Source organism: Triticum aestivum, chromosome 4D, assembly GCF_018294505.1.
Source record: "Triticum aestivum cultivar Chinese Spring chromosome 4D, IWGSC CS RefSeq v2.1, whole genome shotgun sequence".
Lineage (NCBI taxonomy): Eukaryota > Viridiplantae > Streptophyta > Magnoliopsida > Poales > Poaceae > Triticum > Triticum aestivum.
In genome coordinates, this window is record NC_057805.1 from 367,568,428 (window position 1) to 367,592,366 (window position 23,939).

Here is a 23,939-nt window from a genome sequence, read left to right on the forward strand (position 1 = left end):
CTCGCGGGCTCGTGGGCCGGCGGCGAGGGCCGGCGGCGGCCGCTATGTGGCGCGCCCCGATTGGTGCGGGCGGCGGCGGGGGCTTTGTCCGGTGAGGCCGGACGTTGAGGCCGGACGTGTCCGGCGGCGGAGTGGAGGCGATGGCTAGGGTTTACCTGCGAATTTGAAAGGGGGATGCCTATTTATAGGTAGAGGGAGTTAGGAGTGTCCAAATGAGGTGCGGTTTTCGTCCACACGATCGTGATCGAACGGCGGAGAGCATGGAGGGAGCTTTGCTGGTTTAGTGGGCTGATTTGGAGGGGTGTTGGGCTGCAAGACAAAAGGGGCTTTTGGGGTACGCGGTTAGCCATTGGGGCATCAAACGATCTCCAAATGGAACGAAATTTGACGGGCGGCCTGCCGGTGATATACCAAGGCCACTCGGCAAATCTCGGCCTATTCCGAGAATGTTTTTCTCCAGCTCACGAAACAAGGTCGGAGAGGCGCAACGGGCGCGCATGGGAGAGGTTGGGCTCAGAGCGGACAATGGAAAGAACTGGGAGGACCCGAACGAATGCATGTTTTGAAAAACATGCAGATGAAATGCAGATGATGACATGGCAAAATGCAACATGCAAGAAAATGACATGGCAACAACGACGAATAACTGGAAGACACCTGGCGCATCGGATCCGGGGCGTTACAAAATTGTTTGCACGTCAAGGGGGACTCCTGAGCATCGCAACTCAGGAGCCTAACTGGTCAGGTAGCCGCTCACTCCTTGGTCCGTCCAGATCTCCAGTCGGCCCAATGGCGGTTGGGGTATGCGCGGGTGTCGGGGATATACCCCGTGGTACGACCCGGCCGGACTTGGCGCTTCACCGATGACCCGCCGGAGGACTGACGACTCACGAGCCTGACGACTCATGGATGGCCCCGATGGCGGGTCAGATAGAAGACAAGGCCCAAGGCCCAGAGAGCCGGCTCACGTTTATGATGGGCCGGCTTAAGAACAAAGGGATGACGAATATTTCCTTTACGAGGAAGCAAGACCCGGACTTGTATTCAACTTGTGAGAAAAGATAGACTAGTCCTAGTCCTACTAGGACTCCGCATGTAACCCGCCTGTTGAGGATATAACCATTAGAGTCACCCGCCCAGGAGGGGCCGGGTTACGTCATAATGGTCATCATGCGAAGCCCAGTACCAAGCTTGAAGACGGCGGGTTAGATAATGGGCTTTAGACCCGGAGGAGGCTTAAGGCCCGTAGTGATAAACCGCCGTATGGCAAGACTTGTAGTGTAAGGCAAGAATAGTTGAGAATCCGAGCCGGACACTCTTATGAGCCGGCCGGGACTCTGAGAGCCGCTGGGCGTCAACCTCTCTATATAAAGGGGCGACCCGGCGGCGGTTTAGGGACAAGTAAGATCTCGTCGAGAGCCAGGCATAGCGATTAAGCTCCCTGGTCGTCGAAACCGTAATCAATACCACCTCAACTGGACGTAGGCTTTTACCTTCACCGTAAGGGGCCGAACCAGTATAACCCCCGTGTTCCTTGTCCCGTTTAACCCCTTTAAGCTTCCTAGCTGCGATGGCTCCACGACTAAGTCCTAGCTCGAGGACATCTGCCGTGACAATTCCATGACAGTTGGCGCCCACCGTGGGGCCAGCGCACGGTGGATTTGAGTTCTTGAAGGGCAGCTTCGAAGGGCTCAAGGGATACGCTATGGGCCGGATGACCAAGAGTCGTCATGGCAAGCTCTACATCGACGATGCAAACTGGGGCCCCGACGCCGGCTCAATTGAGTACGGGTACCGGGTCCCCTTTGGCGGAATTCATGTCTTCATTGGCAAGATTGGTGAGCCGGGCCCTGAGCCGGATCTCTGCGCCGATCTCATCGAGATGGCTCAGCGTGCACGACCCGCCCGGGCTCTACCTGCCTTGAAGCATGCTTTTGTGGGATGTGTTCATGGAGGACTCTCTGAAGGGTCTGGATCTGGCGATGAGACGGCTGCCGGCTCTGACGGCGAGTCGTCTACGGATGAGTCAAACTCGTTGTATCAACTTCAAGATGGCAGGCTCAGGGGTTGTTCCAACGGCGACAGTATCCCGGACCCCTTTGAACCGCCAAGTCGGGTTGGAATCTTCATGGCTGGCGCGCAACCTGTTCAAAACCCCGCCTCCAGGTCAGGAAGCCCGGTGCCTTCACCGGCTCAGGTGCTGATGGATCTCACAGACAAGCTGACGGTCCTGTTGACCGCTACAGTGGCTCCGGCGGATCAAGTTCAGCATGACGCGGAGGTGGCGCAGTTAAAGTTGGATCTAGCAAAGGCCAAGGAGGATCTGGCGGCGGAGGGGATCGGGATGGCTGCAGAGATGGCGGCTCTCGACGCCCAGACTCAGCTGATTCAGGCACAGTCCTTCCGGCTCACGATGGATCAAAACGCATCCAATGAGGTCATGAGAAGGAGGCATCTAAAGGCCCAATCTCGACTCCCTCCGGTTTACGATCCTCGAAACCTCTTCAACACGCCGGGTGCAGGGTCTAGTAACCCGCCAGAGATCATAGTACCCGGGGCTGGGACACCAATTCAGCCCCAAGTGATGGGACCTCCCTGGGTGAACCATGCCCCGCCTCAGTACGTGCCAATACCACCGGGTCATTATGCCAACCCGCTGGAAAACATGGTCGCCGCGGCGGCACGGCTGGCGGCTCTCCCAATTGATGGCGACTCTCCAACGGCGGTTGAAACCCGCCGGGTCAGAGAACTCCTTCAGACAGCTCTGGTGCAGCAAGAGGCATACTCTTATAGCCGGGACAGGATCCATTCAACCCCTCGTCCAGGCCGGAGCCCGAGTTATAGCAGACACATGGTCTCAGCGACTGGCTCAAGTAATGTCCGACGCCGTGACTTGCCACCTGGCCACGGCCCGGCTCATAACGGGGCCTTTCACGCAGCAGACCAAGACAGAGCACGGCAAGAGGCGGAGCAGGTGCCTCAGTTGACTGCTTACCAGACACCCCCGGCTTATCTGACGGCTTCCGCCGACGTGGGTATCCCTACGAGGACTGGAGGTGTCCCTTGTTTAGTGCCGGCTCTTCGCAATGAACGTCTACCCAAGGACTTTAAAGGGCCTAGGAAGGTGCCTAATTACACGGCTGATTTACAACCCGGAGCCTGGATCGAGAGTTACGAGATGGCCATGGAATTGCTGGAGGTCAGCGAAGCGGCGATGGGCAAGTACTTCAGCATGATGTTAGATGGGACTGCCCGCACTTGGTTGAAAGGGTTGCCGCCGAATTCTATCGGGTCTTGGGCTGAGTTGAAAGCCCGGTTCATCCAAAACTTCAAAGATACCTGTAGGCAGTCTATGTCAATTGTGGATTTGACTAACTGTAAACAGCAGGAGGGTGAGTCTACGACACATTGGGTTCGCCGGGTCAAGGAGATAATACATTCATCTGATAAGATGGATGCCGGCTCTGCAGTCTTAATGTTGGAGCAGAATTGTTGTTTCCTGCCCCTGAAGATGAAACTCGGGCGGCTCAAGCGCGACTGCAACGATATGGGTACGCTGATGGCGGCTCTCGTCAAGTACGCCGACTCTGATAGTACCAAGGACCCTGCGTCAGATGATGAAAGGACAGGGAAGGGAAAGAAGAACGGCAATGGCAAGGGTCCTCAGTATAACCCGGCAAACCAAGGAGGTAACAAGCGTAAGGCTGATGGCAGCATGGAGTTTGTGGCCAATGCCAGCTCACAGGGTAACAACCAGCGACATAAAGGGAGGCCACCTCCCCGAGCTGGCGGTTCAGGCCCAACGCTTGAGCAGTTGTTGAATGAGCCTTGTCCAAGGCATGGCTCCAGGGAGAAGCCAGCTACTCATCTATGGAAAGATTGCGCAATCATGAAGGCCTTTAAGATTTCCAATGCCTTTAATGGCAATAATGGCTCGGGCGGCGGCTCAGGCGCCGGCGGCTTTCATGGCCCGGGCGGCGGCTCAAATTCCAATCCTCAGAATGTTCAAGGGGGCTTTAATCAGCAGTCCGGCCAGGGTCATCAATAGCCACAGGGGGGATACCAGACCAATCCAAAGCAGCTCAATGGTGGACAGTATCATGTGTTTACCACCAGTCTGTGTAAGCGAGATCAGAAGCTTCACAAGAGGGCTGTGAATGATGTTGAGCCGGCGGTTCCACGCTATTTAAGATGGTCTGAGCAGCCTATTGTGTGGAGTAGGGAGGATCACCCTCCCCGGGTTGATAATCCGGGTCACTTGGCCTTGGTGGTGGCTCCTCGGGTGGGAGGATATAAGTTCACTAAGGAGCTCATGGATGGAGGCAGCAGCATCAACATCCTCTATTATGAGACCTTCTGTCGTATGGGGTTGATTGATAAGAACCTCAGCCAGTCCAATACTTTTTTCCATTGTGTGGTGCCTGGTAAGTCGGCTTATCCAGTTGGTAAGATCGAACTGGAAGTGGCCTTTGGAGATGAATACAACTACAGGGTGGAAAAATTGACCTTTGAGGTGGTCAAGATAAGAAGTCCGTACCATGCCATATTTGGGCGGCCGGCTTACCCCAAGTTCATGGCAGGGCCGTGTTACATATACTTACAGCTCAAGATGCCGGGTCACAATGGGACCATTATGGTTCACGGCAGCCGAAAGATAGCCTTGGAATGTGAGGAAGGCGACGCGGCTTACGCAGAGTCTGTTTGTGCAACAGAGGAGTTGAAGTTTTATAAAGACAATGTTGACCCAACAGATATGACATCTCTGAAAAAACCGACCACGGAGCATGAGCCAGCGATGAAAGTTAAGTCGGTTGATGAGACTAAACTCGTTGATTTCGTTCCACGTGACTCATCTCAGCAGTTTAGCATCAGTGCCAATCTGGATCCAAAATAGGAAAGCGCGCTCATCGAGTTCATCCGTGAGAACAGGGACATTTTTGCATGGAAACCTTCTGACATGCCAGGTGTACCTAGAGAACTCGCTGAGCAAACTCTCAATATTGATCCGAAATTTAAGCCGGTCAGGCAATTCCTTCGGCGGTTTAATGAAGAGAGGCGAAAAGCCATTGGTGAGGAGGTGGCCCGGCTCTTGGCGGCCGGGTTTATTGTCGAAGTCTTTCATCCAGAATGGTTAGCTAACCCGGTGCTCGTGCTCAAGAAGAATGGCACCTGGCGGATGTGTGTGGACTATACGGACTTAAACAAGGCGTGTCCGGCTGATCCTTTTGCTCTCCCCCGTATTGATCAAATCATTGATGCTACGGTGGGTTGTGAACGCTTAAGTTTCTTGGATGCTTATTCTGGATACCATCAGATTAAAATGGTAGTTAAGGACCACGAGAAGACGGCGTTCGTCACTCCCTTTGGAGCCTTCTGTTATGTGTCTATGCCTTTCGGACTCAAGAGTGCACAGGCGACTTACCAGCGTTGTGTGCAGAATTGTCTTCATAACCAGATTGGGCGCAATGTTCATGCCTATGTGGATGATATCGTGGTTAAGTCCAGGGAAAAAGAGACTCTGGTCGATGACCTTAGAGAAACCTTTGATAATCTCCGGGTTTACAAGATGATGCTTAACCCGGCCAAGTGTGTTTTTGGTGTTCCTGCAAGCAAACTCTTGGGTTTCCTGGTTTCTAACAGAGGCATTGAAGCTAACCCGGAAAAAATCAAGGCAATCACCTCTCTGGCTAAGCCGGCGTGTCTAAACGACGTCCAGCGTCTAGCAGGCCGCATTGCTGCTTTGAGCCGGTTTATAAGCCGCTTGGGTGAAAAGGCCATGCCAGTGTACCAGTTGATGAAGAAAGCTGATGACTTTGTCTGGAATGATGCTGCTAATACTGCTTTTGAGGATTTGAAGAGACAGCTGGCGGAGCCCCCAGTCCTTGCTGCTCCGGTTGACAAGGAGCCCTTATTACTGTATGTAGCTGCTAACACACGAGCCGTCAGTGTGGCTGTGGTGGTCGAGCGCAAGGAAGAGGGTAAGGAGTACCCGGTTCAGCGGCCGGTTTACTACGTCAGTGAAGTGCTCATTGAGTCCAAACAGCGGTATCCACATTGGCAGAAGCTTGTGTATGGTGTGTTCATGGCAAGCCGAAAGCTTAAGCATTATTTCCAGGGTCACCCTATCACTGTGGTTAGTTCTGCTCCCCTTGGAGATATCATCCAAAACAGAGAGGCCACAGGAAGAGTGGCTAAGTGGGCTATAGAGCTTGGGCCTCATGGTCTGAAATACGTACCGTGCACTGCTGTTAAATCTCAAGCTTTGGTGGATTTTATCAACGATTGGACAGAGCTACAGGTGCCCGAAGAAAAGCCGGATAATACATATTGGACTATTCACTTCGATGGGTCTAGGCAATTGGAGGGCTCGGGGGCTGGAGTTGTATTGGCTGCCCCTAAAGGTGACAAGTTTCATTATGTGCTATGGTTGATGTTTCCTTGCACTAACAATGCGGCTGAGTACGAGGCCTTGCTCCATGGTCTTCGGATGGCTAAGGAGATGAGCTTGAGCCGGGTAAGGTGCTTCGGCGACTCAGACTTAGTGGCTCAACAAGTATCAGACAAGTGGGATTCCAAGGACCCTCTCATGGCGGCTTATCGCCGTGAAGTTGATGCCATTGCTGGACACTTTCAGGGTTACCAAGTAGAGCACATCGATCGCAGGAAGAACGAGGCGGCTGATGCATTAAGCCGGATGGGCTCTCAGCGAAAACCGGTGCCGCCTAATACTTTCTTGGACATCTTGCATAACCCTTCTGTTAAGGTACCTACAGAGGAAGACTTGGCTGTCCCTGACCCGGAGGCACAGTTGGTGGCGGCTCTCCACATCACCCCGGACTGGACGGTGCCATACTTGGCTTACATGACCCGGGGAGATTTGCCTGAGGATGAGACTTTGGCCAGACAAATAACCCGGCGGTCTAAGTCAATGGTCATCATCAATGGCGAGCTGCATCGTCGCAGTGTTACTGGAACTTTCCAGCGATGTGTTTCCCCTGAGGAAGGCCAAGATATTTTGCGTGAGATTCACAAGGGGGATTGTGGCCATCATGCCAGCTCAAAATCTCTCGTGGCCAAGGCTTTCCGTCATGGGTTTTATTGGCTGACGGCTCATACTGATGCGGAGGATTTGGTCAGTAAATGTGACGGTTGTCAGAGGTTCTCGCGACAGGCTCATGTGCCGGCTCAAGAGTTGAGGATGATACCAATCACTTGGCCATTTGCGGTCTGGGGGCTTGACATGGTTGGGCCTTTTAAAAGGTCCAAGGATAAAAAGACCCACCGCTTGGTGGCAGTTGACAAGTTCACAAAGTGGGTTGAAGCAGAGCCAGTTAGTAAGTGTGATGCAGCCACGGCGATTCAGTTCATGAAAAGGGTGATATTTCGCTTTGGCTTTCCACACAGCATTATAACTGACAATGGTACCAATCTATCTAAGGGCGCTATGGAGGAGTTTTGTCAACGAGAGCATATTCGACTTGATGTTTCATTAGTGGCTCATCCTCAATCCAATGGTCAAGCTGAGAGAGCTAATCAGGAGATCTTGAAGGGCATTAAGCCCCGGCTTTTAGTCCCTTTGCAACGGACGCCGGGTTGTTGGGTGGAGGAGTTACCCTCCGTGTTATGGAGCATCAATACTACTCCTAACAGGTCTATGGGTTACACGCCGTTCTTCATGGTTTATGGAGCGGAAGCAGTCCTCCCCAGTGACATCCGTCATGACTCGCCTCGAGTGGCGGCTTATGTTGAGGCGGATAATGAAGAGGCGCGGCAAGATGCTCTTGACTTGTTGGACGAACAGCGTGACGTGGCAGTAGCTCGCTCAGCAATTTACCAACAAGACCTGCGCCGTTATCACAGTCGCCGGGTTAAGTCCCGGGTCTTCCAGGAAGGTGATCTGGTGCTCCGGCTCATCCAAGATCAAACAGATGCACACAAGCTATCCCCGCCTTGGGAAGGGCCCTTTGTGGTCAGCAAGAACTTGCACAACGGGTCATACTACCTTATTGACGTTCGGGAGCATAAAGATTCACGCAAGTCGGAGGAAGAGACCCGTCGGCCGTGGAACATAGCTCAGCTTCGGCCTTATTACACTTGAGCCACCGGCTCTCATAATGTACATATTTCTATAGCCATGTTTATATTATGTTAAATAATAAAGCAGGACCTCTGTCCTTTTCTCCTCCAAAGGTAAAGGTGTTATTTCCATTAAAACATCACATGGTCACTTGGAGGTGGATCCGGCTTATGATCGTATTCGAATCTAGCTGTAAACAATATAATCACCTGGGGGCTTCCTGTTCAAACATAGGTCATATTCGAACCAAAGAGAACATAGCTGTCGATACCCATTTGATTGGCAAAGTGCCGAGCTCATTGGGGAGTTTTCTTTGATCATATTTGAATCATAGCTCAACCCCCTTTGGGAACCGACGTGGATCGTATTCGACAGCGTCGTTAAACAACTCTTAAGGTCATTTGGGGGCTTCCTGTTCAAACATGGGTCGTATTCGAACCAAAGAGAGCATAGCTGTCGGTACCCTCTTGATTGGCATCGCCAAAGCCACTGGGGGCTATATGATCGCATTCGAATCTTAGCTTAACCCCTTTGGGACGGTTCTCTGGTCGTATTCGAACCGGAAGCCCCTAAAGTTTTTGATCTTCTGACTTACAACAAGTTCTGTTGGTCACATCAACAGTGTGCAAGGGCGGCTTTTCTTTGCCGACTTAATTTTGATTCACAATGTTGATAACATATAGTAAGTATTCTTGACGCTGGTAAACCGGAGTTGAGATCTTCACCTCATTATTCGGGTTACATAAGCCGGAACTATACTCGAAGGCTCGTAAGTATGCCATTATGGTTACATCAAAGATGTAATTAAGGGCCAGTCTTCGGTGATTTTTAATTCATATTCCGGGTTATATATGTAAGGTCTATGGTTCTCAGTGCGGTAAGCCGCCTAGAGACTTGTGACTTGTTTTTCTATGCGGGATGGTTAAGGACAACAAATGATCAATTATGACCCGGAGGAATATAAGGAAGCAACTTCAACGGAGCTAAGCATTCAACATGTGCACGATGGCACGACAAGATTAACATGTTTGTCCTACTCTATTACAAGACTCCCCGAGTCCAAAAGGTGAGGCATTGTTTTAAAGGCATAACCATGGGCCGCCTAAGAGTCAAGATGCTTGCTGGGTCGAAGCTTCCGGCTCATCCCTCTCCGCTCCTCCGGCTGTTCCCATGACCTGGAAGGTTGACGATTTCCAGTCAATGCCACTCAAAGCTTCAAATTGAGCCTCCTCTTCAATTAACCCGGCCGAGTCAACTTCTGGGGCGAAGGTATGCTTACGAGTCGGAGGGATCAAGCTGATTGCTTCGTAGCGTGGAGTGGGGATCCTCTGATTCTCCGAGTCATAGCCCGGCTGATACTTGGTCAGGTCGGTGTCATTCCCAATTGAGGTAGCCACCGGGCGCACACTCTTCGCGCAGGCAGCAAAGTCTTTTTTTATCAAAGGGAGTGCCGTCTTCCTTCAGACTGGGGCATCCAAGCGCGATCTCCGCCGGGTCTAGCTCTGGGAGGAAAGCCTTGGCCCGGCTCAGAGCAGCTATGGCTGCGGCTCTTGCAGAGGCCCATCGTAGCTCTTGGAAATGCTGAGGAAGAACGGCAAGCCGCCGAAGTACGTCCGCCAGGTGAGTCGGAACCTCATTGGACAGGACCACAACGGCCAAGGCGCGCTGTGACCCGGTGTAGAGTTGCTCCACCAAGGTGTACACGGCCTTCAGCTTGGTCAGCATGTTCTGATTGAGGTTGGCGCTTCTGGGACCTGTTTAACAAAGTAAGATAAGCCGCTAGCAATGATGGGAATTATGAGACATAAAGACTGTAAACTTGTTGAAAGCCTGCAGAATGACTTACCGAAGATTGCGGCGACCATCTGTGATACATGGCGTTTTAAGCCGGAGAGTTCGGCGGTTCTCTCCATCAGAGCCGCCTCCACCTGTTCGGCCTGGCTGATCAGAGCAGCCTTCTCCTCAGCCCAAGTCTTCCTTTCGGTTTCAAACTTCTTCTTCAGCTTCTTTTGTGCAGCAACACTGGACTCAAATTTAGCGTTGGCCTTCCGGGTCTCCGTTTCCTGAGTCTTCAGGTGGTTCTTCAGCTCAGAGATATCAGCTTCAAATTTCTTGCAAGCAGCCTGTACAATTTCCGGGTTATAGTATGAATAATTATTATACAACTTTAAAGTCCCAAGCACTTTCCAAGCAAAGACACTTGGCACTTGGGGGCTAATGCATGCTGAAAGGTTCTATTTACAAATTGCCGGTTCATGAAAGTAAGCCGGAAGTAAAGTCTACAACACATTCTATCATCAGTGGTAGACTTGGGGGCTAGCATGGGGAGAATGACTATGGAGTAAGCAAGAGAGTGGTACCTCAGATTTTTGCTGTATTTGCTTTACCATATCAATCTATAAGTCTCGGCTGTTGTGCACTTGACCAATGTAACTTGAGATGATGTCTCCAATGCTCAAATTCGCATAATCAGCGATCTCCAGCCTGGCCTGCGGCGCTCCAACGGTTCTTCTTTGGCGGAGCATTTGGCCAGCGCAGTGGGTCTCCCCGGCTCGACAAACTCTGTCTGGGTAATTACGACGTCCGGGTCATCGGCCGGCTGAGCTGGGCTGGGGATCTCCGGGTTAGCGGAAGTCTCTATGACTGGCTCGTTGGTTGGAGCGGTGGCTTCAGGAGTAGAGGCAGATGGCGGCTCTTGAGCTGAAGTCTCCAGTTCAGTTAGGACCGGCTCTTTGACCGGTTTATTCTTCTTCGCCCTCTTGCTGAGCTTTGCCTGGGCACTGAAAGGACAAAAGGTTAGTACAAAAGCATGAGTAAAGATAAGCACAACACAAGATGATGATCGTTACCCGGGTGCGGTCTTGAAAGCCGGCAGGTTAGATTGCATAGAATCACCAGAGGAAGGTGAAGTTTCCTGATAATTTGAATCAGAAGAATTGAGCGGTTGACGAGTAACGCCCGCCAAAGGATGAAAAGGATATAAGTTGGAGATAACCTCGGTCCGGCGTTTCCTTGATGCTTCAGGTAAGCCGGAGGAGAGGTCTGCATCCTTGTTGGTCCGGGTGTGCCGCCGGCTCTCATGAATCTGTTGCTTCAAAGGATGTGAAAATCTTACTTTCCGGGTTACTCTTCGGACTTTCAGCCTTGGCAAGGGCTCCGAGTCGGAGGAAAGTGTCGTTACCTCTTCAGTCACCGGGTTACTTGCTCCGGTGTCATCCTGCTGATGATCAGTATCGATAAGGTGGATAGGAATAAACAAGAAACAAAACAAGAGCCTACAGATTCAGGGGTTACCTCTGACTCGGAGCTGTCACTTGGCTGAAGCAGCTCTGAGGTAGTAGGCCTGCTTCCCTTCTTGCGGGGGGGCGGCTCTCCTGGCGGCTTTCTTAGCCTCCTGGCTTTTTTGGCCGCCTCATGGTCATATTTTACCTTCCAAAACTTGTCATTAGCCTGAAACATACAACAAAGATTTCTTAAAGTTCAGATGGAAATTATTAAAAGGAAACCCAAGGTGTTCAGATCAGTGGCTTACCGCCGGAGCCGGGTTAGCTTGGCAGAAGGGATTTAAGCCGGTTCTCCCACAGTCGGCTAAGCTCTCATTCAGGAGAGACTTGGTCATGTCGTCCACGACGTCCTCAGGAAGATCATTGGGACTGTGCCGCAGAGGGTCATCCTTCCGGCCCGTGTAATCACACATTAAGCCGGGGCGGCGGCTCAAACGGATCACCCGCCAAGAGATCCAAACCCGGACCAGATCAATGCCATTGAGGCAGTTTCCCAGGAGAGCCTTGATCTTATTGATGGTGAGGATCAGAGGTTGACGCTCAGCCTGAGATAGTTTGTCTGGCAGAGGGTGATTTGGCTCCAGACTCAGGGCACGAAAGCCGGGCAGAGGGCTCTCGTCAGCCGGAGAAGTGTCCTGGCAGTAGAACCACGTCTGGTTCCAGTCCTTTGGATGGCTTGGCGGTTCAGCGTAGGAAAAAAGGCAATCTCTCCGTCGTTGAATGGAGATTCCACCAAGTTCCAAGCTCGGCCCATTGGCGCACTCGTTCTGGCGGTTCAGATAAAACAACTCCTAAAAAGCAGTAGGCTGGGCTCTTCTCCAAGATAGACTTCGCAGAATACTTGGAAGTTGCAAATATTTGACACGGAATTGGGTCCTATGTCTTGCGGCCGCAGATCAGAGAAGTTCAGAACCTCTCTAAAGAATTCTGAGCCGGGCGGTGCGAAGCCCCGGCTCATGTGGTCAGCAAATATCACCACCTCACCATCTCTTGGTTGGGGTCTTTCTTCCGACGGGTCAGGGGCACGATAAGACATGATCTCCTTCTTGGGCAAGTAACCCGTCTTCATGAAATCAGCTAAAGTGTCGTCGGTGACATTGGATCTCATCCAGTTGCACGTGATGGGTGCCTTGGGAGCTTTGGGTGGCATTGTGAAAGATGAAGCCTATGCCAAAAGGAAAATGTTCGGTTCAATTATAAGCCGGCAGACGTCTACAGTTCAATACTCAAATGGCGGCTTATGAAGGGGCCTAATGACATATGGCTAAGTGCATCGGGTTATCTAAGCCGCTGAGGGCATCGTAAGTAATTCAAATTGTCTACAGCTTTATCATAAATGAGCCAGAAATTTTACAGTGCGTGGCTTCTTTTAAGCCGGAAATGTGAGCCGCCATAGCTAAACACACGCAATTTTTGACTAAGTGTGGCGAAAACAAGTTCCACAGACCGCAGTAATTATTTTGGATCAAACGGTCGGTTAAAAAGAAAAATTTCTAGACCTAGAACTGACGCAGAAGAAGTTCATGGATTCAGAATGGGATCTTATTTCAAACAAAGGGGATCTAGTAGTGTAAAAATGGATGCGCAACAACTACCACAGGAGCTCCGTACTATTTTTGGATCAAACATGGCTGTGGTGGAAGAACTACAGGGAACTCGAGAAGAACAGTGAAGAACAAAGGAAGAACAGTGGAAACCCTAAATGCAGATCTACGATGGAGAGGTGCAGGAACTTACAGATGCGGAGTTACGGCGGAGGTTCGTCGCGTCTTTCTGGTCACGTCAGGTTGATGCAGCGGCCTTAGTTGGTGAAGACGAGGAGACCTGCGGCGGCGGCGGCGGAGCTCGCGCGACAGTACAGTGGTGAGAGGAGGAAGACGATGGAGGCGACAAGTAACTGGAGACTCATGGGCCGGGCTATTTATAAGGTGAGGCTCATAAGTGGGCGCGAGAAACGAGGAGGCCACGGGGTGGTTATCTCGCCACAAAAACGCCTCGATTTTCGGGACGGCAATTAAAGATAAGATCCGTTGCGGATATGGGGGAATAAAGAATGAACTTAATGGAAGATTATGTCATGGCGGCTCGCCGGGAGTCTAGAAGATGACGTCACGACGGGTTATAACTTTCGCACGAATATAAGCCGGAAGATTTTTTTCTCTCTCAAAGGAATTGAAGATTGACATGAACCGGTTCAAATCAATCTGGGGCCTAATGTTGAGGATATAACCATTAGAGTCACCCACCCAGGAGGGGCCGGGTTACGTCATAATGGTCATCACGCGAAGCCCAGTACCAAGCTTGAAGACGGCGGGTTAGATAATGGGCTCAAGACCCGGAGGAGGCTTAAGGCCCGTAGTGATAAACCGCCGTATGGCAAGACTTGTAGTGTAAGGCAAGAATAGTTGAGAGTCCGAGCCGGACACTCTTATGAGCCGGCCGGGACTCTGAGAGCCGCTGGGCGTCAACCTCTCTATATAAAGGGGCGACCCGGCGGCGGTTTAGGGACAAGTAAGATCTCGTCGAGAGCCAGGCATAGCGATTAAGCTCCCTGGTCATCGAAACCGTAATCAATACCACCTCAACTGGACGTAGGCTTTTACCTTCACCGTAAGGGGCCGAACCAGTATAACCCCCGTGTTCCTTGTCTCGTTTAACCCCTTTAAGCTTCCTAGCTGCGATGGCTCCACGACTAAGTCCTAGCTCGAGGACATCTGCCGTGACAATTCCACGACACCGCCCCTCTAACTTATATAAGGAGGGGCAGGGCACCCCAAAGAGGGACAAGTAACAAGAAACAATCTCTAGGGCTAGACACCGAGAGCCGGTTCCCGGCGACTCCCTCGTGATGATAAAGAGACCTAGCCACAAACAGCATGTAGGGTTGTTACCGGATGATGTTTTCTGGGGCCCGAAGCTGTCTAAATCCCTGTCTTGCGTTGTGTCTCTCGATTCCGCTCAACCCCTCTCAAGCTACCACATAGATGCGTTGGCCTCACGACTAAGTCCTCACACTAGGACATCTGCCATGACAATTCCGCGACAGTTGGCACCCACCGTGGGGCTCGACGCACGGTGGTGTTGAGGTCTTGGAGGGATTTCTTTCAGGGATCTAGAAGCTCGCGATTGACCAAGAAAAGAAGAACCAGCATTGAAAAAAGTATCATTGAAGAAAGTAGGGTTTGCTGTTGAGGCGCCGCCTACAACCGCGACAAGAAGGATTACTATCAATAGCCATGTATGTCGGCGTCAAGCAAAGATCCAATATACATCAAAAACAAAATCGGGTTAAAAGAAAACTCGGTCAAAGCAGATATGATCAAGAAACAGAACCGGTCACGACCCGGATTCTTCTTCCCCCAGCGGCCTCGTTTCGAAGTGCCTGTCCCCGCCGCCTCGCGTGCGTTTCCTCGTCGTCGTCTTCTACACCGCAACCCGCCGGGACTGCTGCGCGTGGCTGCGGTCTTGAGCCGCCGGATCCCCGCCTTCCGCGGTGCTCCTTCGTCAAACCATCGTGGGTTTTTCGGTGATACAGCAACCCGTCCTTCTCCAAACCGCGGGCGTGCCTCTGCTACCAGGCGGACCTTGTTGACACGCCGCCGCGCCTGTGGTGTTTCCTCTGCTGAGCCGCCCAAATCGGACCTTGCTGACCCGCGTTGCCTGCTGCGCACTATCACTGTCGACCCGCTGGTTTTTGTGGCCCTGCCGCCGGCCGCTGTTAGCGCCTCTGCAACTGCGCCGCCTGACGCCTCCGTCTCCACTTGCGAGCCGACCTACCGCGTCAAATCACCGGGTCGCCTCGGTTGGTTTCCCATGGGTTGCCGGTCTACCCGAGCCGTTTTCTGTTGCGTTGAATGGATCATCGGTCATCCGAGAAAATCAGGTGATATCCATCTAAGCCTATTCTTTAGCACATATTGTTTTTGTCAAAAAACAATTACTTGGTTCGCGATGTTTTCTATGCAGGATAGTTATTCACTGCAAGAGCAATGGTCGTGTCATGGATGTATGGCTCGCACTACCATTATTGTGCGCCAGCATCTGACCGTGCCATAATACTCGACGAACACTTGCTCGCCCTCGCCGCGTTGGAGCTGTCCTGCCTTGAGCCGCCATCGGAGAGCCTACCCTTGCGGCCGACTCACACGTCTGCGACCGGCTTACAATGTGACGGACAACTTACCAGTCCACCCCCGCGGTCGACTCGGCGTCCGCGTCGCTTACCGCTTCTGTGATTGACTCGCGCGACCGCACCGGCTTACAACGCCACGGCCGGCTCATATGTCTGCTTCCGCGGCCGACTCAGCCGTGATTGGTTTCAGCTTCACCGTGATGATCATCAACTCCGCGGTGGATAATTTCTGGCCTGACATATCAGGTGAAATCAATCCAGTAAATTTTTATATATTATATATTGTTTTCTTTAAAAAGAGCAATTACTCTGGCTCGCGAGGTTTTTGATACAGGACAATTGTTCACTACATCAACACTACGTGGTTGTCGCCCATCCACGCGGCTTACCGCACCGGCGATTGATTCGCCCGTCCGGACCGGCTTACAACACCACGGTCGGCTCATCTGTCTGTGTTGCCTCTGATGCAACGGTCATCTTTACCATCCGTCTCTCGCGGGTTGGTCTATATAAACACACTAGGCCGCACCTGTATGCATGAGCTGTTTATTGAATATGAGCGAGTCACTGCTTGGGAAGCCCGGTTTTCTTCCAACAACTTGAAGGAAAATTATCATGTGTTATCAGCCGCCGTCGGCACTGGACGGTTCAATGGGCATGCGCACAAGTCGCCGCCACTACAGTTTGGATAACTTCAGAACATCCATTTGGAAGGAACCATTGGCCGAGTTGCTGACACGGCTCATATAGGATCATTTATAACCCGCCGCAGTCACCTCAACCTTCTGTGGATTCACATCGCGCTATCAACACCAATGATACACACCTTATGATATGGTCAATATGGAGAATCTCAAAGCCAACTCCTCGAGTCGTCTTGAGACTCGGGGGCTACAATGATATGACTCGGCAGCATTGGTCGGTTTCAATGCATTCAAGAACTCCGGGTCATTGGAGGGAAAAATAACCCGGTTCCGGAGGCTACCGCCATATTGGTAAAAAGTTTAAAGGCCGTCAGAAAATTTCCAGCTTAAAAAGAAGGATTCCGGTTTAGATCCGGCTCAAGAGACTTGACATCTCCCACAAAGCACTAAAGCTCTTAATACCCGATTTAAAATTCGGTTCAAGGGAAATTTATCTGCCACAAAGTTTTGAAGCTCTCAAATCCGGTTCAAAATCCGGTTCAAGGTAAATTTGTCTATCACAAAGCTTTGAAACTCTCAATATCCGGTTTTTCTGGTTCAAAAAGAATTTATCTCTCGCAAAGTTCGAGTTCTCAGGAAAAATTAAAGGGACCAAAAAGAGTCTGTTGCAAAGCACAACCCAAACATAGGTACCCTGCTTTAATAACCATTGGGAGCTGATCGTATTCGAATTTAGCTTAAACCCTTTTGGTGTGACCCTGATCGTATTCGAATCAGAGTCGTTAAATATTCTCATGATCACTAGGGGGCTTCCTGTTCAAACATAGGTCATATTCGAACCAAAGAGAACGTAGTTGTCGATACCCTTTTGATCGGCACACTGCCGAGCTCACTGGGGAGTTTCTTGGTCATATTTGAATCATAGCTCAACCCCCTTTGGGAACCGACGTGGATCGTATTCGAATCAGCGTCGTTAAACAACTCTCAAGGTCATTTGGGGGCTTCCTATACAAACATAGGTCGTATTCGAACCGAAGAGAACTTAGCTGTCGGTACCCTCTTGATCGGCAACGCCAAAGCCACTGGGGGCTATATGATCGTATTCGAATCTTAGCTTAACCCCTTTAGGACGGTTTTCTGATCGTATTCGAATCAGAAGCCTCAAAAAATTTGAAGTCTCTTTTTGCAAACAGTTTTGGATTTTATTTGAAGCTCTTTTGATCATATCTAAAGTGTATTTGAGTGGTTGCTATTTAACCCGGTTTGACTTTGGATGATAAGTCGCCATCATATGACAATCATAAACATTTGGAAGTCTTGATTTCTAAAGATTGGGTTATCACCCTTACTGCACAGGTCATGTAAACCGGCAGTACAAATTCAATATCACAATGGTTATATGTGAGATATTATGACCCGCCCTGCAGTAAACCGTCAAGGGATTTTGTGATCTACTTATGTGCAGGATAAGACTACATTTGGGTGGTTACCCGTCCTGGCTTTTGACGTTAAGTCGCCAGGGCATATGTTATTTAATCTCTGTGCAGGATTTACAGAGCTATGACTTACATAAATGATTAAGTTCAAGCCCATCATCAAAGATTGAAATTGGTGTCTCAAAAGGGTTATCAATTCTTGATTTTCTCAAAGGCTATAAGCCGCCGGGTTATACAAGTTCCGGCTTACAATGGAGGCGTATTAAATTGCCATCGGCCAAGAACCGCCGGGTATTTAAACTCCGGATTTACTTATCAACAGATGAGGTATTCAAAGTCGCTTTGGCGCACTGGCTATTATTTTATCAATGGATATGATTTATTATACAATGGAAGGAATAGTCCCGAGTCACTGGAGGCTTACGACCCGGCACTTGGGGGCTACATTATTCAAATTGATATTATATCGAATATACAAGTCGCATGTTACTGCCAGCATATACCATGGCACATGGGGGCTAATGCAAAGTCATTTTTGCTCAAATTATTGAAGACCCAACTCATCACATTCTAAATGAGCCGGCCCTTGGGGGCTACCAATTGCTCCTGTCGAAAATTCAAGGTACACAAGCCTTAATCCGTTATATTGAAAGATCCACTTCTCAGTTGGTAGGGTACAAAGCTGTTAACCTTGTGGACGTGGGTTCAAGCCCCATGGTCGAGATTACATCATATGCTGTTATTATCAATGAATCATATACAAGGTCCCAGCTCGGTAATATCTTACTGACCCGGCCCTTGGGGGCTACATGTTGCAGGTCAAGTTTACATGATCATATTTACAAAGTCCCTGCTCATTATTGCATAATGACCCGGCCCTTGGGGGCTACACTGGTTGAAGTTTTCATGAGTATAAGGCAATTACAAGTCCCAGGTTGCTGCAAGCATGACAACTCGGCACTTGGGGGCTACAGGTGATATGCATATAAGAGAGAGAAAAAAAATCAAATTCTCGGTTTGGAGCAGACCAGATTAACCCGGTGTCTGCAACAATCATGACCCGGCATCATTTATTTATAACCAGGCAATTTTGGCAATCATAAATCGAGCCAATGTCAGCAAATGGATTATGAAGCTGGCCTATTGACTCGGATTTTCTAGGAGAAAATGTCAAGGACTTAAGGATGATCAGGTGCCGGCTTACAAGAATATTTAACCCGGAGCACAACGTGTCAAATTTGTTCTTGTGTTTGTTTTACAGGATCAGTTTAACATGGATAAATCCAAAATTAAACTGGGGGCTAATGTCGGGGATATACCCCGCGGTACGACCCGACCGGACTTGGCGCTTCACCGATGACCGGCCGGAGGACTGACGACTCACGAGCCTGACAACTCATGGATGGCCCCGATGGCGGGTCAGATAGAAGACAAGGCCCAAGGACCAGAGAGCCGGCTCACGTTTATGATGGGCCGGCTTAAGAACAAAGGGATGACGAATATTTCCTTTACGAGGGACGAAGACCCGGACTTGTATTCAACTTGTGAGAAAAGATAGACTAGTCCTAGTCCTACTAGGACTCCGCATGTAACCCGCCCCTCTAACTTATATAAGGAGGGGCAGGGCACCCCAAAGAGGGACAAGTAACAAGAAACAATCTCTAGGGCTAGACACCGAGAGCCGGTTCCCGGCGACTCCCTCATGATGATAAAGAGACCTAGCCACAAACAGCATGTAGGGTTGTTACCGGATGATGTTTCCCGGGGCCCGAAGCTGTCTAAATCCCTGTCTTGCGTTGCGTCTCTCGATTCCGCTCAACCCCTCTCAAGCTACCACATAGATGCGTTGGCCTCACGACTAAGTCCTCACACTAGGACATCTGCCGTGACAATTCCACGATAGTGGGGCCGGGCTCTACCGACGTAGAACATTAATCTGTCCTCGCACCCTCTTCTTGTAAGTTGTTTGCCCGTCAAGGGGACTCCTGAGCATCGCGACTCAGGAGCCTAACTGGTCACGTAGACTCCTTGGTCCGTCCTGGTCTCTGGTCGGCCCAACGGCGGTTGAGGTATGCGCGGGGTCGGGCCCTGCCGACGCAGAACACAAAGCAAATAGGAAGGAAAGCACAAAATCTTGAAGCAAATATTACAAACATATTGTCCTCGCAATATCAAATGAAAAGTATAAACGCCTCCACGAGGCCTGATGCATGTTGCAGGAACGAAATAGGAAACTAGCCGCAGGTCACCCCTGAACACCGCCATCAACGGCGGAAGGTGCTCCTCCGTGGGTGATGTTGTCTTCACCTGCACCATCAGCCGCAGGATCGCCAGACAAGGGTGCGGAGACAAAGCCGCGGAACTTCTTTAGCAGGGCCTCCACCTGACCTTGCATAGCTGTGGCAGCGGCTGCACTGTGATCATCAGCCACGGGTTCCAGCAGCTCGTCAAGACAAGCGTTCGGGTCGCGGAGGTACAGATGGCTGAAGACGCGAGTAATGCAGCTGAAGACAGGACGTGAGCTTCTGCCTCCGCCATGGGACCGACACCATCAACTACTTCCTCGAGCGCCTTCACCAAGAAAGGAAGCAGCCGGGCAGGGCCATCCTCATCGGTGGCCAGCGACTTCTCCAAGCCGTGATCGTAGAGCATCTTCAGTGCCTTGCGAGATCTCTTCTCGAGGTCGGCAAAGGCCACACGGTCCTCGGCCAGGACCCGCGCCTTGGCGTCAAGATCGGCCTCCCTCGCCTTCACCTTCCGCTCCAGCTCTTCCAACCGGGAGCGCTCGGTGGCCTGCATCTTCCCCAGCTCCACCAGCTCAGCGTCACGGTTCTTGACGGTGTCTTCCTGGGCCTTCACCTCCTCCTCCTTTGCCAGGCGGCCGCGCTTCTTCAGCGTGCATGTTGCGCAGGCTCTGCAAATCGTCCTCCAGCTCCTGGCAGCGGTCGCGGGTGGCCTTACTGTCTTTCAGCGCCGCCTCACGATCGGCTGCAGCATTGGCGGCACTCCGCTTCTCCTTCTTGGAAGATGATGCGGCCTGGCTCAGCGCCGCGCAGACCGCCAAGTCAGAGTGAAGCCAGCCAGAGGCCAGGTCCAGACGCCCGGCCACCATGCGTGGGTCCGCGCTGAGGAGATCTTCCTGCAACTGGGTCATCTCCGAAACAGCGCGTTCCAAAACAGCAGCAGGAGCAGAAGAACCTGGGAGTGGAGGTGCAGCAGTGGGAGGAGGCGACGTCGTCACCAAGGCCTGGGAGACTGCGGGCTTCGGAGCAGCTGGGACCTCTTCAACCGAGCCAGACACCGGCACCTCCAGAGTCAGTGGGGGCATGGGGGCTGATTCCACATGGCGATGCCCTTCTTGGCCTCGCGAGGACGACCGGGTTGGGGAAGTGCGAGTACTGCTGCTGCCTCCTTTCCCTGCGGAGGGAGGCGCGGCCGTCACATCCTCCTTCCTTTTCTTCGCCGAGGGCACCGGCCTGATCAACCAAGGGTGAACGTCAGGAAATGACGAGTACAAGCAGGGACAAGACGAAGCTCAAGGCTCTTACCCATCCACCGCGACATATTTCCGCTTGGGGAGCTTGAAGCCTGAAAGCCTCGGAGCCTGGGGAGTAGGCGCGCGGGCTCCAGGGGCAGAGGACGGCGCGGCAGAAGGGCCGGAGGCTGCTCCGGGCAGCGTCAAGGCAGAGGCAGCATCCCGAGGAACCAACAACGACCTACCCTTTGTCGGGATGAGGGGCTGCTCCCTCTCCTCCTGGCGAGCGTCGGTCTCGGCATCATCCGGTAGGGCGCGGAGGATTTCAGCTTTGCTCAAGGGGGGTTTTCCCCCATCTCTTCGAGGGTCGCCTCCGAGTCCCCCTCCTCTTCCTTCCCCCCGCCGGACTCATCGGAGGACACCTCCACCGGCTTCGGTGCTGCTGGGGCTCCGGAGAGCGCAGGTGGCACCAGCCCGCGTGCGTCGAAGGTCGGCCTGGAAAGCACAAGCGGCTCCCAATCCTTGCGGAGGAACAAAGGAGTGAAGGTGCTCGGCGGGTACTCCTGATTGTCCCCAACCAGGAGGCGCAGGACAGCAGCCAGTTCGTCGCCAGGCAGGGCCCCTGGCCTCAGGCGTGTCTTGTATTCTTCATCTTCGAGCTTCCACAAGGGGCGCGACCGCGCCTGGAGCAGGGCGACGCGCAGCATGAAGAATTCCCTCAGGAGCATGGCCCCTGTGACCTTCGCCGCCTTCATGTTTCTTGGCTTCAGGTCGGTCTGCATCTGCGCCAGCACAGATGACGCCCGCTCATCAGTGAGCTTCTCGCAGGGCCACCCTTTGTTAAACTGGGGCGCCTCCGTTGGCAAGGCGAAACGCGGATGGGCGCGCTTGGCGTCCATCATGACCCATTTGGCTCGGATATTGTCGGCCCTCTTCCCGGTGCTCGAGATTGAGTTGGCCTTGCCAGATGCGATGAAATTGGCGCACCCGGAGATGTGTCCCTCGCTGACGCGAAGGAAGAAGAAGTGGCGTAGAAGCGCCACGGATGGCATCACACCCAGGTACGCCTCGCAGTAGTAGGCGAAGATGGACAGGAGGAGGATAGAGTTGGGGTGGAGGTGCAACGCCTGCAACCCGTAGTGGTCTAGGACCTCAAAAAAGAAATCGGAGAAGGGGGGAACCAACCCGACGACGATGCTGCTCGAGAAGAAGGGGAAGAAGGTGCTTCCCTCAGGCTCCGGCACGTCGGAGGCAAGCCGGAGCTCCGTCTTCCACCCTTCGTTGCTCTTCCCCGCCGTCAGCAGGCGCACGGAGGCGAGGCACTTTTCCGTGACGGTGGGCGCTTCAAGAGCTAGCTCATACCAAGCCGGTGCCGAGGAGGTCTTGGTCTTGCACGGTGCCATGGGTCACAGAGGCGGAGCAACATTGGAGCAGATCTGGAGGTACCGGTGGCGGGGAGCGAGAAAGGGGATCTGGAGCAAGGCAAGGAAGAAACAATGAAGGCAAACACTGTCTACGCCAGCCTTTTGTCGGGTCGGGCAGTTGCCGAGGCAGCGTGGGAAGTGGAGACGCCCACGTCCAATCAACCGCCACGCGTCGACCGAGGCCGCGGGCTTTTGGGCCCCGCAGTGCTCCGTACTTGACCCTTGGCTTCGCCTCGAAGCCAAGCCCGAGCGCGCCTTGGGCCCGGGGGCTACTGTCGGCGTTCTGGGAATGGGGGTCCCCAGACTTGCCTGCCTGTGGCCCATGGCGTGGCTAAGCTAGCGGGCCGTATGGCCCATCTTCATCAACAAGGCAATCAAGACCCTCGTGAGGGGCCAAGCCTCACGAGGCGGACGACGCAAGACCTCCTCAGGAGCGGCCTAGCCAGGAAGGCTCACGAGGAGCGGAGATATCAAGGCGGGAAAACCTCACGAGGCTCTCATGACGTGAGCCATGACGATCGACACCAGGCGGGCGCCAGCGCGCGCAGCGTCCTTGTTTCCTCTTTGGTGCTAAAGAAGCAGTCGCAGGCGCGGAGTACCAAGGTGTCAAGCAAAGGTTTCCATATCGGTGCAACGAGACCAAGACCAGCAAGATGGCAAGACGGAGGTCACCAGGGAGCCCAAGACGGCGTCATCACCAGAGCCTTTTGCAGGCGAAGACCGCTTTTGTGAGGATAGCTTGTACTAGCTGTCCCCTTTCAAATTTGCCCGCCGTTGTTGGCTCCCTTCCCGCTCAATATTTGGGGAGAGGACCAAGGCCTATATAAGTAGAGCTAGTCACCACAGTAAGGACAGGTTGAAGTGACCGAGTTCTCATCCACCAGTCCACAGAGCACAAGAACACCTCAACCTCAGGAGGTTGTTCTTCCCCTTGTACTGTTCTTCATCAGCCCAGGAGGCAATCCACCACCACACACTGGAGTAGGGTATTACACCACAACGGTGGCCCGAACCAGTATAAACCTCGTGTCTCTCTGTGTTCTGAGTTCGTCGAGTTCGTCCATGAGATCTTAGCGAGTTAGGGCGTGGATCGGTACGAAGGAAAGAACTTCGCGCGCACCCCAGAGTTCGAACCTGAAGGGTTTTGCCGGAACCCGAGATCCGACAGTTTCCCGTGACATAAGCCATGACGACCAAGGCCAGGCGGGCGCCAGCGCACGCAGTGTCCTCGCTTCCTCTTTGGTGCTAAGGGGGGCGAGCTTAGGCGACGAGTACCGAGGCATCAGGCAAAGGTTTCCATATCGGTGCAACGAGACCAAGACTAGCACGACGGCAGGACGGAGGTCACCGTGGAGCCCAAGACGGCGTCACCACCAGAGCCTTTGGCAGGCGAAGACTACTTTTGTCAGGATAGCTTGTACTAGTTGTCTCCCTTCAAACTGGCCGTTGTGGGATCCCTTCCCGCTC